The 25,215-nt window shown below is 40.7% G+C and overlaps 1 long non-coding RNA gene across 1 annotated transcript; it reads left to right on the top strand.

The window, feature by feature from the left end:
* The first annotated feature begins 17,496 nt into the window (after positions 1-17,496).
* Positions 17,497-23,026, top strand: LOC116672043 (uncharacterized). The gene is made up of 3 exons (XR_004327451.1): positions 17,497-17,684; positions 19,267-19,271; positions 23,017-23,026. It is a non-coding gene; the product is annotated as an uncharacterized LOC116672043 (long non-coding RNA).
* Positions 23,027-25,215: the final 2,189 nt, after the last annotated feature.

Here is a 25,215-nt window from a genome sequence, read left to right as displayed (position 1 = left end):
GTTATGGATGATAAATTGCTGACAGAGCAGAGATTCTACATTTAATTGACACGTACTGGGCAGGTAATCATCAGCATTGGTCTGATGTTATGTGAAACTAATCTCCTTACTGGCATGTCAAGACTGTATACTAGTGCAGAAACCAAAGACTGTCACACACTTCCATTGTTTAAAGGGCAACTACGTTTTTTTTTTTTTCAACCTGAACCCAATTTTCGTATGTTTTTGTGTCTTATTGACTGATGGGAACAGCCATCTTTGACATTGGTCCAGTATTACGCGAAATCGCTGAAGTCCGCAGCAGCAAAACAAGCTACAATGGAAGTCAATAGGGCAATTGATTTGTCGCTGACAGGCTCAGATTAATATTCAAAGTGTGTGACAACATTATGAACCGGATCCCTTCAGAGATAGACCTTTAAAACCTCTTTGAGACCTTACCGTGTCACCAGAAACAGCTCTGAACCCACCAGACTCCATTTAAAAAAGCTACACTTTTGAATAGAGCCAACATATTTTCACATATAAATCAGTAAACTGTGTTTATTTCAACCAAAACTAGAGTTGTGATGGTTAAAAAAGGGCTTTTCATAGGTTTATATTTTTTTTTTGTCGACTTTGAATGAAGTGTATTTTACGATGTTAAAACTACTGTTTATTTACATGGAGTCTGGTGGCTTTAGCGAACGAAATTTCGCGGATGTTATGTTTAAACAAAGGATCTTACTCTTTAACAGAAAGGTCGACCTTTTCATGATGTTATCAAACACTTAGAATATTAATCTGAGCCTGAGAGCGACAGATCAATTGCCCTATTAACTTCCATTGTAGGTTGTTTCGCCGCTGCCGACTGCAGCGATCTCACTTAACACTGGACCAATGTCAAAGATTGTTGTCACCACAAGTCACTTAGACACAAAAACATAGAAAAGTAGGGTCCAGGTTGAGGAAAAAAAAAAAAAATGGCAGTTACCCTTTGAGGTAACTGGGCCAAACATGGACCTGATGAGCAAAGTCTTTAAACCGCTTTTCTGTTGCCATCGATCTAATTGTCTCAGGTCTTGCTTATTTGGAACATGTGTGGGTCTATGTATACTGTCACATGTTGAAAACGAATGAAGCTAACAGACATTTCTCTGACAGGATAACAGCTGTATAAATGTCCAAAAAATCCACACTAATCCAAAATTTGCCTCAAAACATTTTTTACTGCATGTTTCTCAGTATTTTGACATGGCCTGGCTTCCTTTTTGGACCTGGTTTGGATTATTATTGCATTTTAGTGTTGCCTTATCCATCTGTGTGTTGCTGTGTGTGTGTGGTGTAAAGTGCGTATCCATACGCGCGGTTCACATCTTTCCCCAGTTACAGAAACGTTCCTCCCTCGCTGGCTGCATGCAGCGGTGTGGCCTGGATCCGTGGGCCCCGCTCTCCGCCAAAGCGAAAGCCAGAATTAGAGATGGTGGTGGAGCATACCGCGAGCCCTTCTTGTATTTAGATTGGCAGATGAACAGCAGCTTCTCTCAAGCCCTGTTTACAAAGGACTCCCATCCACATTTGTGGGAATCGTGCCTGTAACGCTCACATAAACAAAGGCCCCGAAAGGCCTGTCGCTCACTCTTTCTCTGCCTCTCTTTTAGACAGGCATCAGTCCAATAATGTGATGTTTTGGTTTAAAATTAGAGGAGGAACTCTCTTGGAAATGACATCTCTACTGGTCCCTCAATTTGTGTGTAGTCACAAAATAGGGAGTTGGTTTTTAGTGTGTACTTGGGTTTTGGAATCATTTCTTTAATTGAGATGAATGAGTGCAGCCATTGCTTCAGACTGTATATATAGATATGCAGCATGATGTGAATGTGTGGTAACTGACAGCTCTATTTCAGATGCATTGTTTTGTTTTTGGGATGACAAGCGGCCCTTTTTAATCTAAATGCAGACACAAACAAATCTGTTGCCCTCCTGCAAATCATGTCATTTTTTTCATTTTTTTTTTTTTTTATCAGGTTTGGGATGACTCAACATGCACTAACCCTGCTTCACATTTTCAACATTTTAGCTTTCACTTCCAGACAAAATACCAAAAGCAAGATCATAGCACAGTGATTAAAGGAAAAACCCAAAATGAAAAATAATAACAGAGAGAGGGTTTAAAATAGAGTATGTTAAAATACATGGCAGGGAAATACTATCCCCGAGAGAGGGTCAGACATGTAATTTGAAAAAAAAGGCAGAGTTAAATGACATGTAAGGAGTAATTATAGAGTCTGAATAGACAGAATGAACTGAAATAATAAAATACCACCTAGGCCTGTCAAGAGCTGTTTTGTGGGCCGAGGGAAAGTAGCCTTGGGTTTTTAGAAAAGGCCAGACCAGCAGGCCACCACCCATTCCTTACAGGAAACTATAAGGATAATTTAACACAGGGACACACACATCAAGCTATAGGGTTTTGCAAAAGAGTTGAATAGAGTACCATAGAAGCACGTTTTCTAGATAGTTCACCCAAAAAGTAAATCTGGATTCAGAAATGTTCTCCAAAAAGTGACTAAATAGAGATCCTAAGAATGAAAAAGGACTTTCATTCAACTAAGAATGCATCACGTTTAAGTAAAATGACCTAACGTCTTTTAACCCTTGTGTTGTCTTCCCGTTCCCATCATTTGTTTTTCCGGGTCAAACTTTGTTGACTTTTTGAGCGTTTCACAATTATTTTTTTTTGTCAGTTTTTTTTGTTTTTGCTTTTTTTTTTTTTTAAATTATTTTTTTCTTTAGCTGAAGTTTTTGAAGCTTTTTCTGTCATTTTTGTTACTTTTTTCAAAGTCCTTTTTTTTTTTTTTTTAAATCAAACACCCATATTCAGTAAGACTAGTGAACTGGTCATTTATCTTACTTTTGAAGACCTTTTTTATTTTTATTTATTTTAATTTTTTTGGTTGAAAGAAACTCAATTTTCTGAGATATTTTGAAAATGGGTCAAATTTAACCCAAGGACGACAGGAGGGTTAACTGGCACAAGCAAGCACATGAGCACATTTCACCTATTTTAGCTTCACTCCATGGCGGCCAGGTCCATTTGAGGATTCATTTTAAAGTGTCTTTGCTTTTAAGGCCTTGAATGGCCTTGCCACCCCCTCACCTCTCTTTAGGTGGCTTTACCTCAGAGGGGACCGAGCTCCAAACCTCCGGAATGGGCTGCCTCTGCACATTAGACCGGCCTAACCCTTGTGTTGTCTTCCCGTCAACCATGAAAAAAAAAGTTAACGCATTTTCTGACATTTTTGTCGCTTTTTCAATGTAATGGGTCCTTTTTTTTAATGTTTTTTCCAAAGTTGTTTGTTATTTCTAAAGGCCCATTCTTAGATGAAAAAACTGAAAATGGGTCAAATTTGACCCGAGGACAACAAAAGGGTTATAACCCACCTCTTTTCTTTTTTGCTTTTAACACCAGGTACATCATATGTGTCTTTATCTTTACATTTGGTACCTCATCTTTTTATTGTGCTTTTATTCTGTATTATCTTTTTGTGCAGCACTTTGGAAACCTTGTTTGTTAAAATCGTGCTGTATGAATAAAGTGGCTTGGATTGGAAAATCCTTTATACATTATTCCATCGTTTTTTGTGTGCATTTTCCAACACTTTCCGTGTGTTTTCTTCACCCTTTTCTTGGTCCCTTTCTAGTGCCATGACTCCTTTTGATTGAAGTTTAGGGCACTGGGCTGGACAATTTAATAACAGCCCATCTTCGTCATCATTAGCCTGTTGAAGGTGTTATTTCAAAGGACAGAGCACACTTCCTTTGACTCAATCCCATCAGCCGCTCTGCAAATGTTGTGAGTGTCACATTACCTTCGAACTGATGGATAGCATCCTCGCTCTCCAAAACCGCCCCCCCCCCCCACTATAATGATGTGGCTCGGCTGTGATTGATTGCATTTGGACTCAAAGTGGAAGTGATGGATGAGAGCTCTTAGTTCACCAGCCGTGGACTTGTTTATGTGATCATATTTCTGACCTGTTACATTACCACGGTGACGTGGCTGTCACAGATGAGCCATAATACAATCCAAGTGACATCTCTTGTGTTAAAGGAACATTTCACCAGTAATTTACATGGACGTCTTGTCAGCGCTGGGGGTCTCACACTTGAACCAGCACTCGGCTTTTCAGATCTCATCCCACCGTGGTCCATTTGTCCAGATGCAGTCTGCGTGTTGACATTGAATGTGTCGTGTGTGTTGTTTGTGTGTGTGTGGTGTGGTGTGTGTGTGTGGTGTGTGTGTGGTGTGTGTGTGTGTGTGTGTGTGTGTGTGTGTGTGTGTGTGTGTGTGTGTGTGTGTGTGTGTGTGTGTGTGTGTGTGTGTGTGTGTGTGTGTGTGTGTGTGTGTGTGTGTGTGTGTGGGCTTGTGGCACTGCTCCGCCTATTATAGCATCCGGCTACATTTTTTTCCGCCTAAAAAACAAACACAGGTGCCTTTTGTTGGTCCCCTACACAGCAAATGAACACAAGCCCTTTTGTGATTCATTTTTTTTATCACATAGGACTTAGGCTACTTCAGACAGTCAAACAACTTTTTATGTCAAGGGTGACCCGGATCACGGATACGATTGTGTTTTAGGAGTGGTCAGACCACTTGTCTGCAGCAGTGTGGGATTTGTGGACACATTGTCCATGGTTCCAATGCTTCCCAATGCTTATTGGTACAGCATGAGACAATATTTCAGATAATAGTTTGGGTTGGTTGACACTCAATCCCAGCCCAATTGTTGCACAAGAGAAGCGTTAAATTAGCCTAAGCATTGATATTTATCCTCAAAGCCTTCTTTTTTTGTAATATTGAACATACAGTTTGAAAATACCAACAATAAAGCCTCATAAATGATGATATAATGTATGTATTTCTGCAAGATAGGCAACCACACAGGGTTATGATTTTATTTTTGCCCTTATCACACTGTAAGGGCTAACTAGCTCTGATGTGCTGTTCTTTGACTTTAATGTCATTGTACATCAACCATTAGCTGGTGAGGAGGCTGACTATTTAACTGAGACCTGGTCTCGCATTGGCGGACCTTCCTTAACGGCGCTGCGGAGGAGGGTCTGGCTAGTCCACACACTATTCCAGGATGGGAGAAAAACATGTTCGGGTTTATTGGCATTTCATTAAACCAATCCAAATAGTCTTGGGCGGCGCCAAGCGCCGGACAGAGCCACGGCGTCTCTGCAAAATAGCCTCGGGAAGGAACTTGTTTTGGTGGAACATGTGTACGTTCAAAAGTTAAGTCTAGTTAGCTAGTTTAGCTAGCTGGAGATCTGAAGAGTTTCAAATGCCAAAACAAAGAAAGCAGATATGAGGGATATCCCTGAAATCAAACACCATTAATATAGACTACCTGAGACCTGATTGCTTACCTGATAGCGTCAGTTTTTTAGCAATTTAGTCCAACTTTAACCCTTGTATTGTCTACACTTTGGGGACCCTCTTGTATCCCTTGGGTCAATGGATACAAATATTGTCTTTATCTCAATTTCAAACAACTGAGATAGCATGCAGTATATGTCCAGGGAATGCAATCGGTCTCACAATTAAAAATGTGAGTGGGATTCATTTTTTGTCACAAGGTTAAAATTCATGTTAAAAATCCACTATGGGAAAAAAACATAAGTGGTCATATCCAGAATAATTTTCTGAATTGACTAAGGAATACATGTCTTTTACGGAAAATAAGGTAAGGCCGTTGATTTTCAGGTAGAAAAAATGTAACTTGTACCGATTTTCTTCTTCTTGTAACAAATTTAAAATGGGTCAATTTGACTCGAATACCATACAAGGCCCTTTTGCCATGTTCTATAAACAACTCTGTCACCCATATGTAAGGTATTTTCTCCTGGATTACAACCACACCCCGAGCCTCCACCTTGGGACCTTTAAGTAACGTATGTACGTAAATAGGCCTATGTAACATATTTATTTAAACCTAGTATAAAATTCAACATTGACTTTTGGTTTTTACATGCCCGTGACAAACATCCAACCCATTCAACCAACCAACCCATTCACTTCCCTATTAGGACTCTAATGGACTTTGATTAGAAATGTATTTGTGATACATCAAAAACAAGCGTAATCCAGGAGAAAATAATTAAGCATGCAGTTTAGTTGTATGGGAATGTAACCTGTAATCATAATCTGATACATACTCCCGTAAATCACAGCACAGTACATTTGTAAATTTAATGTATAGATCAAATCAAGTATGAAAAACAGCTGGGATTGAATATATAATATCCTCCAGAAATGGAAATGGTCTGTTGTTGTATTTAAAGTGGCTTCACATTCAATACCAAAATATCTTAACTCCCAATGTAGAAACTGGAGTTTTCATGTACCCAGGGTGGCCCAGCCCTTAAAGTTCCCATTTTATGAAAAATAAAATCGCTTTTTCTGGGATTTGGGGGGTTATTTTGTGTCTCTGGTGCTTCCACACACATACAAACTATATATGCTGTTTTGAGTGAGATCCGGTTTCGGATTGTCCTCTGTCTTCAGTCTCTGGGTGAGCTGTTCAACATCTGCAGGGCTTTCTACATCACTAGCCGAGACAAGGTGGCTAACTCTAGCATGCTAGCTTGTTCTCAATGGCTAAACACTGCTACAACACCCACTAGTTGACTATAATCTCCAAAAGAACTACTTCCTGTCCCTGTTCTGCAGGTATTCCACAAGTGGCCCTGGTCTAGAAGAAGTCTCCCTAATCCTGCCTTGGACTGACCAAAGCTGGAGAAAGAGTTATCTAGCTGATGGGATCTTACCGAGCTACTGAGCATGTGCAGCTCCCAACAAAGGTAGTATAGAAGTGAGATGTCTCACCTGGAGATAAAACAGAGACCTAAACACACAGGGTGAAGACAAGATCTGCAGCAATGTGCACAACAAAAATATGGTGTTCTTTGAAATTGAAACCATGTAAACCTATTCTGGAACAACCTCAAAATACAATAATGAACCTGAAAATAAGCAGGATATGGGTGCTTTATTTGTGCACCGGCCCAGATTGTGTTCCATCACAGCAGTTACAGTGTCCACGTCTCTCCTTTTGTCTGTCCCTTAAATGACAGTGTGCATGCAACATGTGATACACTGGCTGCCTAACATGTCACTCCCCCAAATGGCATGTAACTTCATTTTCCACAGATGGTTTGAGAGGAGACAGAGAAAAAAAAAAAAACAAGCTGAGGGGATGAGTAGGTTTTGGCCAGAAAGATAATGATTCACATTTTGAGAATTGATGAATGGTACCAATGGCCGACTGTATTTTTGTTTTCATTAGCTTTTCTTAGTCAGGGATGTAGTGTAGGATGGTTAGTGTGGTTAACCCACTAGTAGTTACTGTAGAAATATCTTAAAGCAAAAACTTTGGAAATGAAGTTTTTTTTCCTGAATGAATAATTGACTTTTGATTCTACTGCTGTTGCTGAACCCTAACATTGGAAACGGTTCAGAGTAACCCAGTTGTGGGACATTGCTATCACCTAGTGGCCATATAGAGGCATAGTTTTAGTCTGAATAAACCTATTTTTAAAATAAATATGATCATGAATTACTTGTTTCTCTGTATTCTCAGGAGCAAATATGTACTTACTATATTAGGGTAATGTAGTGCACTTAATACACAAACAATAGAATAAAGAATTATGTTTCATTTTAGTTACTGTGTCTGAGTTATATCTAGCAAAAAGCTTCCAAACTATAACATTCATGGGATTTCTTATCATAAAAACGCCAAGCCTTTGATATTGGCAGCTAATCTTACAACACATACTATTTTATTCAAACATACTTGCATGTGAGTGCACAAACAGGGTCTGGGTTGAAGTAAATGTGTAGACACCATGCAGAACATTCAGCATGTTAACACAGTGTGCACCTCTATTTGGGGAGGGGGGGAATGTGAGGAGACTTGTTGCACTCCAGCCTGAGCTCCAGCAGCAGATCTGCTCAGATTGATGGCCTTCAGGGATCAGCTGGGCTCAGCTGCAGGATTCTGGCAGCAGGAAAGACGGCTCTGTCTGGACCAGATTATAGAGTAGAGATGGTCTGGTCTGTGTGTGAACGTTGGTTTAGGGGCTGGAGTGGATTGGTCTGTGTGTGTTGTGTGTGTGTGTGTGTGTGTGTGTGTGATTCTCAAAGAAACAGATTCACCTGGCTCTCCACTGACTATGATGTGTGTCAGTCATGCTGTAGATGTTTCATTCTGAGGATGGAGCGGGTAGTACTCGAAGCAGTGTGGGGGGGGGGGGGGTCCTATGTGGTTGAATTATCTTTTTGACTGATGTGGAAAACACATTTAGAATGAATTGGGGTTATGCACAAAACTTCTTTTTAAAATCTCCTTAATACTAACTGATGCATGCACCACAATTAAAGACAATTTTAAAAAAAATTATAAAGCTTTCTGGCTCACCAAAAAACTACTCTGGAGACTTCCAACTCTTTGAATGAGAAGCTCAAATCGTCTTACAATTTAAATTGTGGCCTTATAATTTAACAGGCCTACACTATGACACACGCGCGGTGATATGCACTGTGTAAAACCGTGAAAAACATCTGCATAGAAGTCAAATATTAAAGGCAATATTGGAAATGCATAACATGTCCTGCAAGACCAAATTGACACCAATAGATCATTTTATGAGAGAGTCGATTTTGCATGTATAGTTTACAAAAAAGAAAAACGTGTCTCATGTAAACACTGTGAACCCAGATATATACATATATAGGGATACTCACAAATATCAATTTAACCAAAATTTAGTTTAGCTTGCTTTAACAGTGTTCAAGCACACACTAAGACACAGTTGAATATGTGCCAGCTGATTTAGAATTTACACCCCTCCAAAGGCCGGTACAGAGTTAGCCATTTTACATGGCTCATCCATCAGTATTTGTCCTGTGTTGTCTGGGTCCTGTCCTCAGGGGGAGACACCATCATGATAAAGCTGAGTGCTGCTGGGGCAGATCTGAAGAAAATCGCATGGTAATGATAACTGATAAAGCAGAGGTCGCTAACCTAAAGCTATGGCCATCATCTTGGCTTTAAATATGTCTATTATTTTACTTAACTTCAAATCGACATATATATATAGGCAAGGCGGACTTGAAGGCTAAAACTCCAAACCATTAGCATGTAGCTTAAAGCCATAATTCGTTGTTTCGTCTCCCCAATGAGGAATTTTAAGTAATGACAACACTGTCAGCGCATCCACATGATGCAAGCCTTCTGTGATAGCATGCTAACATTGGCTAGGGACGATTAAACACAAACTACAGCTGAGAAAATTAAAATGACCATCTGTTCCTCAGTTAATCCACATTTTATTGGAGGAAAATTAAAATACTGTATACTTTCAAGTTCAAAGTTATAGCTCAAAACCTTGCTGCAGTAGCAAGAAATTGACACACAGTACATAACAACAAAGATGACAACACAAATTAAAATACAGTATCAAACCAAATAGAGAAAATAAATGCCACAACATTAAAAACATAGTGAAACTTTCTCAATCCCACAAGGGGAAATTACTATGTTTTCACTCTGTTATTACACACAGGCCTGAGTTACACACACATGCTCAGTACCTGTACAGTTAATGGGCTGCCCTGAGCAGTTGGGGGTTTGGTGCCCTTGGGGACTTGAACCAGCCACCCTCAGGATCTCAACCTAGTGCCCAGCGGACGGAGTTACTGCCACTACTCTGTTCCACATGAAGACTTCATTTTCCATCCTTTCTGTGCAGAACTCATTTAGGCCAAAAACCAGGCAAGGTTTACTTACAGTATGTTCAACCAATGACGCTTTTGCTTCTATGAGCCTTTCACATCTATCTCAGGCCACTGTAATGACATTCTGGCATGTGCAACTTGTATTTCTTGGACTCTTACATATTGTAGACTAATAGGTTTCGACATGTCAGTACTGACAAAAGCCTTTGGTGAGTGCAGCGTAACCCTCTATCAGCCACAACAGCAAGATTACTGTATTCAATCCATTTGAAACTGGCTTATGACAAATGCGTCACTCAAAGAAAAACAATGAGGGCACAATATCACCTTAATATGACACATTAAGGAGACCTTACATTGGGTTTTATATTCTAAGCAATGCTTTTTTTTCCATAGGTCAAATGTTCAATGTATGTTGTGAGATTTCCACAGTGGCTGACTGATGTATTTTTTTTTTACCATTTTATCATTAAAACTGCATTTGAAACATCTATCTCCCTTTGTTCTTTTGCTATTTGAACAGTGAATATATCCCTTACCAATCTCTTACAATGAAAACCTGGGAACATGAGGAATACCTCAATGCAGGCTAATAGACTACACGCCATGTGTTGCTACTTTATCAGAGCTCTTTTCAGTAAGTTTTGGGTTTCCCGATAAAGTATCATCTGATCTCTATAAACTGACTGACTGATCAGCTGCTCACAGCTCAATCAAGGAAAAAACTGAGCAGAATAATTAACAACTCAATACTGTGGAAGTTGCATAACCATTATTTTGTGTCTATCAACTGCAAAAAAGCAAATTACTCACCCAAAGTTCAATTTCAATAAATGTATTGGTTTATTTGACACTTGTAGTAACATCATCAATTGGTTTCTTTGACACTTGTAGTAACATCATCAGTAAAACTGTAAAAACACTATGCAGGTACTACTCAGATAAGCACAACCAATCATAATGGGGTTCCCACCCAATACAGCAAGTGTGTGGAGATTATTAGACAATTAGATAGGTTTAGAAGACACCTGTTTTGATCACAAACAATGGGTGACAAAATGGGCGTCACCATGAGGGATAGCCAGGGTGCTGTGTGTGTGATGCTCAGAGTGAGCAGAGAAATAGCTGAAAGACTGAGTTAAAAAAAAAAAAAGTCAGTTACCTTAACACCATCATACATGTAGGTGGCAATTATGGAAATGATTGATCTGTATGTTTTCCAGACAGCAGATATGCCAGTGACATACTGGAGCAGATTAGAGCTACAGAAAACAACGTTCTCTTTTTACTATGCCAAACATGAATATGAAAATGCATGTTGACCATTCCTTTCAATGTTGTGGCTCTCTTTCTCAGCAGTAAACCCACAAATAGCAAAGGTTGTGACCCAACCTCCTGTCCTCCCCACTCCTCAACCTCTATTCACCCAGGACACTTCTTCCACTCCTATTCCCCAGCCCATAGTTCCCACCCACCCACCCAGCAGTCCATACACAGCCAGCAACCCTCACACCGAGCCCTACTCCTGAAAAAATCCTCTCCATTTTCCATCCAGCTTCCATCCATTTTCTTCCGCACCGCCAGAATCCAGGACACGTACAGTGAATTCTTTTTTAAAAAACAGCTTTTTACAAAAAACTGGAACATGCCTTGACAGAAAGAGGATGCACATTCACACTGGCTAATATAAGGAAGAAACTTGGTTACATGCTTACCACTTAAACACATCTCAAGCAATAGGAGGGGGCAAAATCAGCTGGGAGTATTACCTGGTAAGTGCCTGCTCTGAATGTATATCTTAAATGTTATAGGGACTTTTTGAAAGATTGTCAGTCTTCCAAAATTCTTTCTCAATATTTTCCACCCACGGCTACAGGGCTTCGTCAGAACACTGTCCTTTCTTCCAGCAAATGGATGCATAATGGGGTGGTTCCGGGGTGGGGAGTGCACATATCAAACATATTATGTGGCTAATGCATAAAGAAACTGAAACACCAGAAAATGAGCAGTGGTTAAATGGTTCCCATTCCTAGTGGTGAAATACTCCCATGATCCCCTGCCGATTTGGGTTCTTACACCCCAGTGACCATGAACTGGCACTCCCAGGCACAGCAGAAGTCTTGATGTAGGTGGTCTTCAAATCAAAATGCCTTTAGGATTAAAAGTGTAAAGTAACGTCTCAAAGTTAAAGTCATTAGATCTGTTATAACGACTCTTACACATTTGCTGCAACCCTCCTTAGAGCCTTTTAAAACATTGCAATATTGTATCACTACTTTGAACTTTGCATTGACCTGAGGTGCATCACATCACCCTGTGGCATACTGCACACCAGCTCACAAATGTAAATGAAAGAGTGGGGTATGACTTCAAACTGAAGTGTATCTTATCCTTAAAGGTGGGCACAAATCATGTCTCTGTAATGAGAGGCACCATGGTTGTTGGGCTGTGGTGGGTGTGGATCCTCAATAACCCTGCTCATCTTTTATTGGTGTGTAGAATGCAACATGTTGTCACTGATGCACTGTTTGCCACTTCCTTCATGTGCAGACACTTGACCTGAACTTGACTTTTAAGATGCCAAATGCGCACATGCTGCATTGAGCTTTGTGTTAAAGCGTCTTCACCTTACAGTAAGGTGCCCGTTTACCCTGTAGGGCTTCATCAAATGTAGCAACAAAGGGTAGCCTGATTTAGCAAGGATTTGCAAGGATTCAATTCCAGTTCCCATGCTACGTCAGTGTATCGAAATGCTCTTGCGTCATACCAAGTTCCAGGGTGACCTATACTGACGTGACAAAAGCGGCGCTCGCTGTCCCAGAATCCGGTGAGAATGATGGAGTAAAACTGTTTCCTGTTGTAATAGGCTATGGGGTTGCTGCAACATGGCTCGACAATAGGAATGCGACATCCATCAAGAGCACAGGCTGTTAATTGGCTGTTTGAAAATGTAAATTGCGATGTGTTAAGTGCTTCCCCTATGGGCCATGAAATGGGATGTGACAGATGTGGGTTGACCAGGGAACTGATGGGATGGAGATGGGTGGACATGGTGGATTTTGAAATGTTGAATGGGTGTGCAACACCCCTATATGAGTCCTGATTGGCTAGAGTCCACAGGCAGGCGAGCACAGCGTGGGTTACAGGCAACTTAGTACACTGTTTGTAAAGAATGGTCCCAAGATCCTATAGCAAAGAAGAGTGAATGATCAAATAGACATAGGCTACAAATATCAGTCATAATAGCATACTAAAATGATTCAGATAATATACCTCTACTTACAGAGAACAAAAAAATCAGTCACATTGTGCAAAGGTATGACTTTTATCAACAAAATGTGGTATTTTTGGAACCAACCTAGGAGAAGAATAGTGAAGCTGATTTTGTACAGAGTTATAAAAAACTCATTGTGCTTCCTGGAGCAGCTATTTGACAAATGATAACCATGTATTCAATACTTTATATGAAATAATATTCTCACCCTCTCTTAAACACCGTGACAATAAATATTACATATAATAAATTCCTCTATTATTCATTTGTTTTTATGAATGTTTTAATTTGCCAAGAATGTAGGAACATTTCTTTTTTCCTACAGTCCTATTTTTATTAATTTTACTGAATGTGATCAGAAAAATGAAACCATTAACTAATTTAAATAACCTCAAAATATATGCTATTTTAAACATTTTCTTTAGTTTTTAGTTGAATGTTTTGTGTGTTAATAAATGACAAACACTCCAGCTTTTCACTTCTCCAGCTTTCAATAATACTTTACATTTTTAAATTCATACTTTTTTTTTTTTTTTATCCCAAGTGGGAAAATTACAATTTACACTCTGTTGTTGTTACACACTACACACAGGCCTGAGTTACACACACATGCTCAGGTCCTATACATGCACTAATGGAGAGATGTCAGAGTGAGTGGGCTACTTTTTCTGGAAAGGTGCCGTGGGCAGTTGGGTGGGTGCTCTTGAGCAAGTGCCTTGCTCAAGAGCACCTTGGCAGTGCCCAGAAGGTGACCTGGTATCTCTCCAGCTACCAGTCCACACACACCGTAATTTGGCACTTCCAGTTCGGCTTCTTAAAAATCCTGCATACAAGTTTCCAGTGCCCCCCCCCCCCCCCCGCCCCCACACACACACACACACTTAATCAGCCTCTGCATGAGGTGGTGGTTGAAATGCTCTTGTTAACATTTTAAGTCTGAGTGTAGCTATTTACCGCTGCATAACTCACCCTATGCCATACTTTGTGTAATGTGCTATTACACAAACTACAGCATGCTAACTTGCCGCTAAACAACAATAGTGAACATGGTCAACTTTACCATGTGCATGCTGGCGTTAGCATTTAGCACCACTGTGCCTTGCCTGAGTGGAGAGTCACAGAGCAGCTAGCATAGCTGTAGAGTCTACAGTGTAGACTCTTGATGCTAGAGTCAGACGTGTTCCTATTCTCCCAGCAGTGGTTGCAACATTAGTAAATCATTAGTACATGATATTTTTTTTCTATTAAAATCCTGAAGGACTCAAGAATGAATTGCTTTAGGGCACAATTCAGGACCCACTGTCACTTCACTAGCAAAAAATGACTGCAAATTGAGCAAACTGTGCCATCAGACGCAATTTCTCTATTACATTTGTTTAAAAATGTCAAACTTGTGACAACTTCACAACAGAATTAGGTTACATGGAGCACCTTTAAAACCGTGCTCCACATAGTCTTGTCTTCCCCACCAGCTTTGACATCTTCCACTGTATGTGTCCTTCTATTTCCATCTCCCCCTCTCTCCCTCCCTGCCTTCGTCTTACTCCACATCCCTACTAATTACCCCTCAGCAGTGAGACAGTGTTGTGTTTGGTGACATGCCGAGGCGGGCCCAGTCTGGCTGACTAGTGGCTCTGACAGCCTGTCACATGCATAATACACACACATGCACACTCGCTGCGCTACTGTGATGACAGATAGTGGCCGGTGTCCTGGCCTCCGACCTGCAGCCTTACTCCCCTACTGCAACCGCCCCTCCACAACCACTAACCTATACCCCCTTGGCCCCCACCGCCACACCTCACATGCATTTAAATGAGCCCCCTTGCAATATGCTGCTGTGCTGCTGTCTCTCCATGTCTGCCTCTGTTTCTCTCTCTCTCTCTCTCTCTCTCTCTCTCTCTCTCTCTCTCTCGCTGCTACTAATGAGGGGTTCTTAGTGGCTGTCAGTGCAGCCTCCAGATGCTGGAGGTTCTAATCTGAAGTCAAAAAGATGCAACCTGAGGAGCAGGGGAAGCTCTCCACGTCAGGGAGTCTGCAGGGTTTAGGTTAATTGTACTAATAAAATATAGCACACGTAACAAAGGTGATTTGTCATCGTTAGATGAAGACGTCTTTTGTGGGCTCGTGCGAGTCTGTGCGTGTGACGGTTGTCAGACAGCAGTGTGTGTGTAGCTGCTGGCTTCTCCCTGATTGCTGCCTCACTAGCTGACATGTTTCCCTCCACCTGCTGAGACAGGCCCCGCTGACAGGGATACTGAGAGATCATTAGTGTAAGCCCCCCTTGACATAGCCGTCTGAACAAGAACCCCCCCCCTCAACACACACACACACACACACACTCCCCACCTCTCCCATTGCTTCACTGCCTCCAGTTTTGTTCAGTGCCCCCCCCTCCCATCTCATAATGTTACTATTGTTGCCCCCTGACAACTGTCTGGTCATATCTTGCCACTGCCTGTCATCTAGCCCCAGCTATTGGTTGCTGGATGGACTTCTACACTTCTTTTTATATTTATTAGCAGCTAATTGCAACACTGCTGTGAATCAGAAATTGAAAAAATCTTAAGGATAATGCTAAAGCTAACTCAAAACCCAAAAAATCCAACTCAGATTGTAGGAGCAAAAACTAGAGCTGTCAAACGATTACAAGTTTTAATTGCAAATAATCTCACATTTTTCTCTATCGTAAATGTCCCTTGATTTCTTTTTGTCCCAGTATTTTCTCTCATTTGAATGCTGTTATCAACATGGAAAAGTGGATCAGCTTGCTTTGTGCAAAAGTTCACTTTGTTCACATCATCACTACACACAGTCTACAATAGTATCTCACCTTGTATGGTCATTGCATTTCTGTGAGTGATTTTTAATTTTAATTTTTATTCTTATGCATGTGTGATATGTATATGTGTATTTGTGTATGTGTATATGTATATCTATGTGTGTGGTGTGTGTGTGTGTGTGTGTGTGTGTGTGTGTGTGTGTGTGTGTGTGTGAATGTATACAGTACGTGTTGTGTTATGGTTGTCTTGCTACTGAATGCCTAAAATTTCCTTTGGGATGAATTATCTATCCATCTAGTCTGTGGATTTAACTGTTTTTTTCCCATATATTTTATTAAAACACTACAAAAAAACTTAGTTGCAGTATGTTATAAAAGAGCTGTTTGATCAGTGCACAGTACTAAATGAATACTATATATCTACCCACATTCACACAGATGATGAGATTTCAGCTTTTGTAAGATGTAAAAGTGATACATTTCCTACAACTAATCCCCCCATGGTGGCTATGATGTTCATAATCTTTGCTAATTAAAGATAATGCTGTCTGTCTGATGTCATAAATGTTGGGTCCACAAAAGTAAAAAATAAAGCAATTTAAGAATGTGAATAAAAATTAATTAGCGAGAGGAAGATCAGTGGACTCGCTATAAAGAGACAGACAGAGATTTTAAGTGAGCGTGCATGCGTTTGTGTCGTTAATAAAGCGAGGTTTAAGCACGTGGATCGAGCTGTGTGCTCCATGAAACCCAGTCCAGACTCTTTTAAACAGCGTGACCTCATAAACCACAAAGACTAGTTTAACTGTCCAACAAAAGCAATGAAGCCTTCCATAAACATTATCGGGGCCTGTTACAGCTGGCTAATAGCAGGCACTCGGATAACAAGAATCATGGAAACAGATCTCATACAACAAGCCAGCACAAGAAGTTAGCAAACTCTCAGCTTGCCACATTCAATTAAACAGTCATAGAGTTTATATGGTCCCACAAGATCAGGATTTGGTGACTGACTGAGCCCAGCAAGGCATATATCATGGCATATGGACCATAAGGTTTTTTTTAGCTTGTATGAGGGTAAAATTAGATCATTCATCAGGCTCACAAATTAAGATGTTATGCCTCTTTGAACGCTGCCCAACATGAAACCGAAAATGTTAGATGAGCTTGAATATTAAAACCCGCTTTACTTCCCTGATTACGACATCACACACCAGTGGTTATGCAATTGCTATTTCACACATTCCTGCCTCCAAGTTGAGCTTGGAGGATGAAGGTTTTCTGTAATCATGACTACATTAAACTTATCATTTAAGGTCAACAACTTAGCATATTAGGAAAGCAGTTCATACATCGAAGGGCATTCAACATTAATATAGCCCTTTTAAGAAATATAATGCTATTGCTATATTGAACATAATAGGATTTTCTAGTGCCTTTGTTGTACTCAATAGAATGTTTTAAAGGAGTATTCCATAAATTCAGTATTGCACTTCTGTAAAGTATTAGACTCGAGAGAGACAGATTAAAAGTTGTCAAAATAAATGCAGCAGAGGCCAAAATATCCTGACTTTAAGTCCTTAATATAAGTCAAGCTCAAAAAAACTGGATCCTACATTTCCTATAATTCAGCTTGGTGGAGTCATGTAGTGCGTTCCGTTTGTACTCGTAAGTCGGATTTTCTGAAGTCAAAGTCGGAACCCCGCCCCCTGACTTCGGATTTCCGGGCTGGGCACTCGGACAACCTCGCAGTACCCCGAGCTCAAAATCCAACATGGCCGCCCTGTGCTTCAACAGTTGTGAAAGCTGTAGTAACAGTCAGTTATTAGCACGTCTGTCTTGTTTGTGTCTCACTAAATCAGTCGTGCACACAGGGCTGTCCAACCTTTATCTGTGGACATGTTGTTATGCTGTTTGCATGCACAAAACCAGCGTAATGCTATCAACTTGTATTGCTAACAATGGCTAACCTGGCTAAAGATAACCCGAAAAATCCGACTTGAAGATGGAATGCATTCTACTCCAGTGGGACGTCATTCCCAGTTGCAATTTCCGAGATCTGAGGTCAATGAAATGCACAATTACATTAGTTTTATGTACAGTATGTGCATGTCTTTCAATATCCAAACCACTTTGTACTTGAAAAATGTTCAACTGTTGAGCTGCTTTCTTTTAAAATACTAAGAAGAAGAAAAAATGACATCACTGGGTTATTTTCTGACTTTTAAAAGCCTCCATTCAGAGTTACAGAAGACATCATACAACTACGTTCACTGGCTGTGTACTGCTCCTAGCAATGATAAAGCTCATCTTTATGTGTAAAATCAGTTGAATGCCCCTTTAAAAAATAAATTGGAAGTATCACAATAATATTGTATGGATAATGCTTCCATCCAAAAGCTACTAGGTCCTTTCTAACCCACTTAAGGAAGAATGCAGTTTCCAATCACCTATGCATGCCTCTAAGAGTTAAGAATCTGATCATTTCTAAACATAACTGAACAGATAAAGAGATATGTTAAGCGTAACATTTGTATTTGTATTTTGACAGTTTTGTTCTATCCCACAAGGTGGCACTGTCAGTCAAATAAAGCTCAGTGCATGAGCCAGTAAGCTCACAGTGGAGTGAAGAGTCGGTGCATATTATGACATGTCAATCACGATGAGTAACATTTTGATGCAGTAATATGAATGAGTCTAATGGACAGGAATCAGGTCCCACAGATCTGAGACGGCTCTTCTCCCTGTTGACATGTTGTACAGCAAAAGATCTTGGGTATTCCATCATTTTTTTTAAAGGTTAGTGGTGCACAAGTGTTGGCTTGGAAAATTAATTAGATCTCAAGAGCCATGTCAGTGCCAGTACAGTGGCATTCAGCGTATGCAGTGAAGCTCCAAAAGTTTCCATGTGGGATCGGGTATTTGACGTTTCGCTGAGGCTTAGAGGTCTGACCGCAAAGAATATGTTTCACCAGCAGAATTTGGTGCATTGCTGGACAATGACTTCCCCATTGCTCTTGCAGGGGAACAGAGGACTGGATCTTTTCTCCGTTCTCTCTGAAACCCCTTCCCTTCTGCCCCTCCTGGACAGCCTCAGATATCAGCCCTGCTGAAGTGATGTGCCCCAGCCAGTCTTACAAGCAGACAAGCAGGTTGTACTGGAGTAGAGTGGGCCACATGCTGCTAGGAGTCCCAGCTTTGATTTTTTTTTTACAATGGTTCCTCTTAAAGGCCGTTGTTACAAAAGTGAGCTGTACACCGTGCAGGATTTTTATTAGTTTAGTGGGACAATATGCAGGGATAATGATATGCTATGTAGACTGTGCGTAATATCTAACATAAAATAAGAATTTATTGTCTCCTATAGGATATACAGTTATAATAAACTGTATATTTATGTGCAAATCGCACATAAACATACAGTAAATGTAAATGGACTGTTCTTATTAGCGCTTTTTTAGTCTTAACAACACTTCAAAGCGCTTTTACATGGTACAGAAACCATTCACCATACACACACATTCACACACTGTGGCCAAGGCTGCGGGTCAAGGGGCCACCTGCTCACCAGATACACACTCACACACATTTACACACCGATTGGCAGGCGACCTCTCTACCACTGATCCACAGTTGCCTGTAAACATGCATGAAACATAAGAATACATTATCTCATCTAAATGCATTCATTAAACATTTGATAAACCTCACACAAGACCCCCGTACCTTCCCCCACACTCAGAGAAGAAACTGCACATCCTCCCCCTTACATTGCACTTCAGTCCCAGATTGCAGATTTCACATTAAATCATGCTGGGATCAATACCTTATATATTGCACAATAAACATATGAACATTCACATTTGATCATAAGTGTGTGTTTTTGTTGTACACTGACGCTGAAAAAAGCTGCTCTTTCTTTAGGAAATATTCAAATATTCCTCCCCTACATCTGTCCCCGGGGCTCATTTAACCATTACAGATTGCTCTTAGTGAGACGAGATAAGAAGGGAAAACAAATAAAAACGTCTGACCAGTCGTTGTTTAACTCATGAATGACATTTGTTCAAATCAGATTGCTGGAAGACATTTACATAGTGTAGGAAATTGCCGGGAAATGCCACAAAGTATGAAAGGTTTTTTGATAGGGCACTGAGAAATGCCGCTTTTTTTTGTACTCCATGGTATTTTGGCATTTTGAGGCTTGAAAGTCAAATGGATTTCATTGATTTGTCCGCATGTTGGATGTTCCCCAGCAGCTCCGCTTGAAATCGTGACTCTCATTGTTAGTTCTGCCAAATGGGCTTTTTTGTGACGTCAGAAAAGAGCGGAAGGCTGTCTGCTTCAGATGGACACACACACTCTCTCTCCAAAGAACTAACCAGTTTATACCAAAACTCACTTCTTTCTGGTTATGAAATTCACATGTCAGGAGCCGTCGCAGAGGCACCAAAGCTCTAGATCCTTTAGGGGGCACTAGATTATAATGGAACTATTTGAAAGTCAAGGCAGAAGCATAGAAAAAGATGCCAGTGGATCTGTGCACCTTGTGGTTGGACTATAATTATACAAACCTGTGGCAAAGATCCAATTGCATATCAAAGATATTTCCAGTGTTAAGGTATTGGCCTTCATTTATTCCCTTTTTGAGCTCAATCAGCTGGAGTCTGTTGTTCAGAAACCTTTCTTATTTGTGCAGAATTGTACAGCTGAACTAAAAAAGGCCCCTGCTGGTTAGGTGTAGAGATCATTTGAAAAGGCTATAAATTTCCCAGAACAGATTCCATTCAGTCACTAAAGATTTGTAAAACCAGATTTTCTCCTTCACACTTCATTGTGCCTCCTACTGAAAGCAAAGCATTGCTTGTAAAATATATATATCTTGGCTAATGCCTGCTATTGTCCAATTTGGCAAATTTTGATAAAAAATGAGTTGAATTCTCAGAAAAAAAAAAAACCATGTTTGCCAAAAGAGCGTCTGTGTGAATAATCTGATTGTTCCACAAAGAAAACAAAATAAAAAATGCCTCTAAAAAAGGAAAGGGATGTGACCTGGAGCCCAATCCTCAGGTAGGATTTGACCCAATTGTCTGTGATGCATCTCCGTTTAAATGCTATCTGACGTCTTTCTGTTTTACACTGTGACCATTAAAGTGGAATGAGGTCTGTGAGTATATGTCTTTGCCGGACATCTCATCATTATTCCTACATTTATTGAATTAGGATGATTTATGGCTGGTTTATATGGAGCACAGTATATTGCCTAAATGACCATTTAACTGAACACAGGAATTTCATTAACTTCTGACCTCCCAATTACAGAGTGTATTGCATCAGTGCAGCCAGAGGAAGGCAACTGCTGGACTTGTTCATGATCTCAGAACAACTTCCTCTTATGGGACTCTATCTTTGGATGATATCGTATGCTCTGCAGTGGCAAAGCACAATAGTTCTGACAGAAAACACAAATCTTAAAAACAGTGTTTTAATGTTTGGCCTAAAACACTTGGCACTGTAGTTTTTAGCAAACATTCTCAAACAAAAATAAATGGTGAATTTGTTGTGGACTAGTTTCAGACCAATTGTGAGGATTTATCAAAATATTGGCTCGTGTCCAAAAAAAACAATGGAATTCCTACCCAAAACCTATGTGTATAAACCGATTTTCAAACAAAAGAGACCAGATCCTGGTGAAGACCTGGGCACAGTTGTACCTAATCTGATAATTAAAGATGCAGGTAAGACTTAGAAAACTAACTTTCTACAATATTTGCTGAAACTGACCTTATGTTTCAGTAGAACTACATAAAACTTGTAGTTAAAAAAAAATCTGGCTCCACCTACAGCCTTTGGTGCGATTTTCAAAAATCCACCACTCCCTGTTCAGATGCACCAATCAAGGCCGGTCTATCTCCGTGTCATTCACTGCTCATGCACCCACATTAATTATCCCTTGTGGAGGGAGTGGAGACCGTTTGGGGCTTTAGCAGAAAGGGGGGAGGGACTGAGAAGTTATTGATGTTCAAATGTTTTGGCTAAGTCCCGGACAGCACCATTAAGACCAGATCCAAAATGTGGTTGACCTGAACAGACCCTAAACCAGCGATACTGGCGGCCCTTGTCCTCTCAGTGCGGCCCGCAAATCCATTTCCAAATGTCAATAAATTGTTGGTTTCACCGGCATTGGAAGCATGCGGGACCTTTTGACCCCATTCCAATTGTAACTATACTGTTCACTGTTAGAGGGTGCTCCCTCAAACTGCAAGAATGTTGCCAAGCAACTGCGGGTCTCACCCCTGTCTTGCCCCCGGAAAACCTCGATACACGGCAAAGAGAGACATGAGCAGCCACAATAGAAAACTTGACCAAGAAAATTCAGTCTTCCAGACAAGATGGGAAACAGATTATATTTTTATGATATTCAAAGGCAAATCTTAGTGCCTTGAAACAAAATTCATCATCACTACAACACCACGCACAAAGACAAATAAGATATGTCCACTGGAGCTGCCAGAGCCGCTATCGTCTCCGACCCCTAAAGGAAAGAAACCCAACAGCAATGATCGAGAAGCATAATGATCCAGTTTGGGGACAACACCCCCCCTCATTAGGCACATCTGTGGAATGGATGAGTCCATCTACAAGTGGGGGGGGGGGAACTGAGACCTTGGAGAGAGATTGGACAGATCAGTCTAGCTAGCTGTCTGGATTTACCCAAGGGGGTAAGCGGGCGTCCCCGAAGCGTAGCTCCTATGGCGCCACGTAAATGCTAAAAGCACTCAGCTGCCGTTAGCACTCCATTGACTGCCATTCATTTTGGCAGCGAATCATTGTGCATTGTTTAAAAACTTAAGTTGTCCATTGTTCATTTCTAAAGAAACACAACCATGTATAAAAGGCTCCATTACCTTGTATCCCATGTTTTGGCTCCGTACCCGATGTTTTTATAAAAATAACCACGCAATTTGCTGTCGCATAGTCGACAAATCACCGTATTGTCAAGAGAAGCTTGCAGACAGTTTGGACTTCCATTAGTTGTTTAGGTGTAATTACTAATGTTAACTAGCATGTTAGTTAGCAGTAATTAGCCTGTGTCTATGTTATCTCACATATACCTACATTTCCGTCTCTGCCGATTGGGAATGATAGAGATTTCTCTTGCACAGCTACCAGAAGACTTACAACTTTCAGACAGGTTGCTCACGTCACATCTATGTCTTCATGCTCAGTTGGAGGCTGCGCAGTGACGCTCAGCCATCACTGGAAAAGAGCTTCTAATAGACTTCACTGGTCTCCGTCTAGGGCAACGGGATCTGTTGGTCCATTTCTTTAACTGTCTATGGATTTAACCTGCACACATCATTAACAATAGTTGTCATAAATCCACATTCCAACACAAAGAAAGTGAAAGGTAACGGAAATCCGCCAAGAAAAGAGTGAAATCCGGCTGATATTGACTAGTGTAACCTCTACGTTGTGTATCACAATGCACCAAAGTTGGATCTGAAGGAAAATCTACTCGGATGCTTTATGGCACAAAGGGTTATTGATTTACGACACAGAGAGGGCTCTTCTTCCCGCTTAAATTAAGCAGGTATCAGCACGCAATCTTCTGCAACCGAGTTGATAAGAAATACGGTCTCTTATTTTGAAAAACACAAGTGAAGTAAAGGTCACTGATCAATTTGACCACTGTTTCATTCTGTTTAAGAGGACTCCCAATAATTTCCTGCTGTTTTCAGATGCTACCTGCAGTTATGCAAACATGGTTGCGCATGTAACACATGAAAAAGAAATGAAATACAGTGCAGCGACATACAGTACATGAGGCAATATGTTATGGATATATATTGGGGGTCTGTACCTCTGTGACTTTCCTCAGAAGTCTGTCTTGAAAGGAGCAGCAGATTCATAAGATGAATATGAAAAACTTCACATGCTGAGATGCATACATGAATGAGAATTTCCCCCACACCGACCGTGCATAATCAGCCAGCCATGTTCCTTGATTGTTCTCAGCAGAGCCTACGCTGAATTCAAAGCGTCCTTTTAAAATCCATGGAATTCACCTGGGTAGGGAGTAAAGGGGGGAAAAAAAATATTTCCAGGCCACCTTACCCGGAGAGTCATTTTTCAGCCAGGCTGTGTGAGATTTGGTTAAGCTTGCCCGTGCCCCGGGGTCATGTCAGATGGACAGGTCGACTAGATATGTAAAACTATTCCACAGATCCCGAGCCCGGGGTTAAAGGAGACGTGGTCAGGCATGAACTCGCCTCCTCTCTCAGGGTGACACAAGTCTGGAAATGGCATTAGCTTGGAATATACTGTATATCACAGCACTGTTGCCCTTTCCTTTGCCCATGTGGAGGTTAAGCCGCAAATCAAGACCAATGAGGTGCATTAATTATGAGCTCTAAGACCTGACTGAATATGAACCATGTATCTGAATGAAATATATTTATGTGTACACATGACTTTGGGTGATTTTTTTTTTTTTTTTTTTTTTTTTTACTCCTTCAGCCTTTAGCTCCCTCCACCCCATCTGTGCGAGTTGACAGGGCTGTTCATTCCACTCGGGATAATGATGTGGATGTCATGAATTGTATTGGCAGCTGCCAATGTCGATACAGCATTATGGAATGAACCAGTGTTTCACACAGTATCTTAATCTGATTTACAAGGCCCCCTGCTTCCTGGGCAGCCAGGATGCTGCAGGGTCGGCCAAAGTCGAGGAAACAAAGTCAACATAACGGACAGGATGCCCTTCTGCTGTTCACGGGGTAAGGTATCCAACACGGACATGACGGTTGGAGGTAGTGTGATTTATGATTGAAAAAATAATACGGGCGAAATGTAACACAAATATTGGCTTGTGTTCATTTTAGATTTGTTTTGCTAAGAGTGCAGCTTCTGCTGTGAATCCCATTTGCAACAGTCACCCATTCTCAGAAGTACTAGGCTGCCATTGTACAACACTACACAAAGGGCTGAGACATGGCTTTTACAACCACATTGTATTGCTCCTGCTGGCACTGCGGAGTGCTGTGCATCAATCCCATGCAAAGTGCCTCACTTTTTTTTTTTCTTCAAACAATCCCCACCTCATATACATATAAAAACACACATGCATTTCCCCCAGCATCCCTTTATCATTAGCTATCAGCAATTTCCTGACAGGCGAAAAACAGAGCGCCAGTTTTTCTCTTCTTTTTTTTGCTGCACATAAATCTAAAGACCACATATGCTTCTGTCTTTTACGTCATTATTCGCCCAAAAACGTCTCTCTTTCTTTCTCTCACTGCATGGCTTGAATCAATTAGTACAGGAGCGTCTAACCTGCGGTCCGTCTGTTTAAGATAACTAGAGAGCTTT

The sequence above is a fragment of the Etheostoma spectabile genome, chromosome 22, assembly GCF_008692095.1.
Source record: "Etheostoma spectabile isolate EspeVRDwgs_2016 chromosome 22, UIUC_Espe_1.0, whole genome shotgun sequence".
NCBI lineage: Eukaryota > Metazoa > Chordata > Actinopteri > Perciformes > Percidae > Etheostoma > Etheostoma spectabile.
Note: the sequence above shows the minus strand (reverse complement) of the source record. Positions and strands in the feature narration are given on the sequence as shown.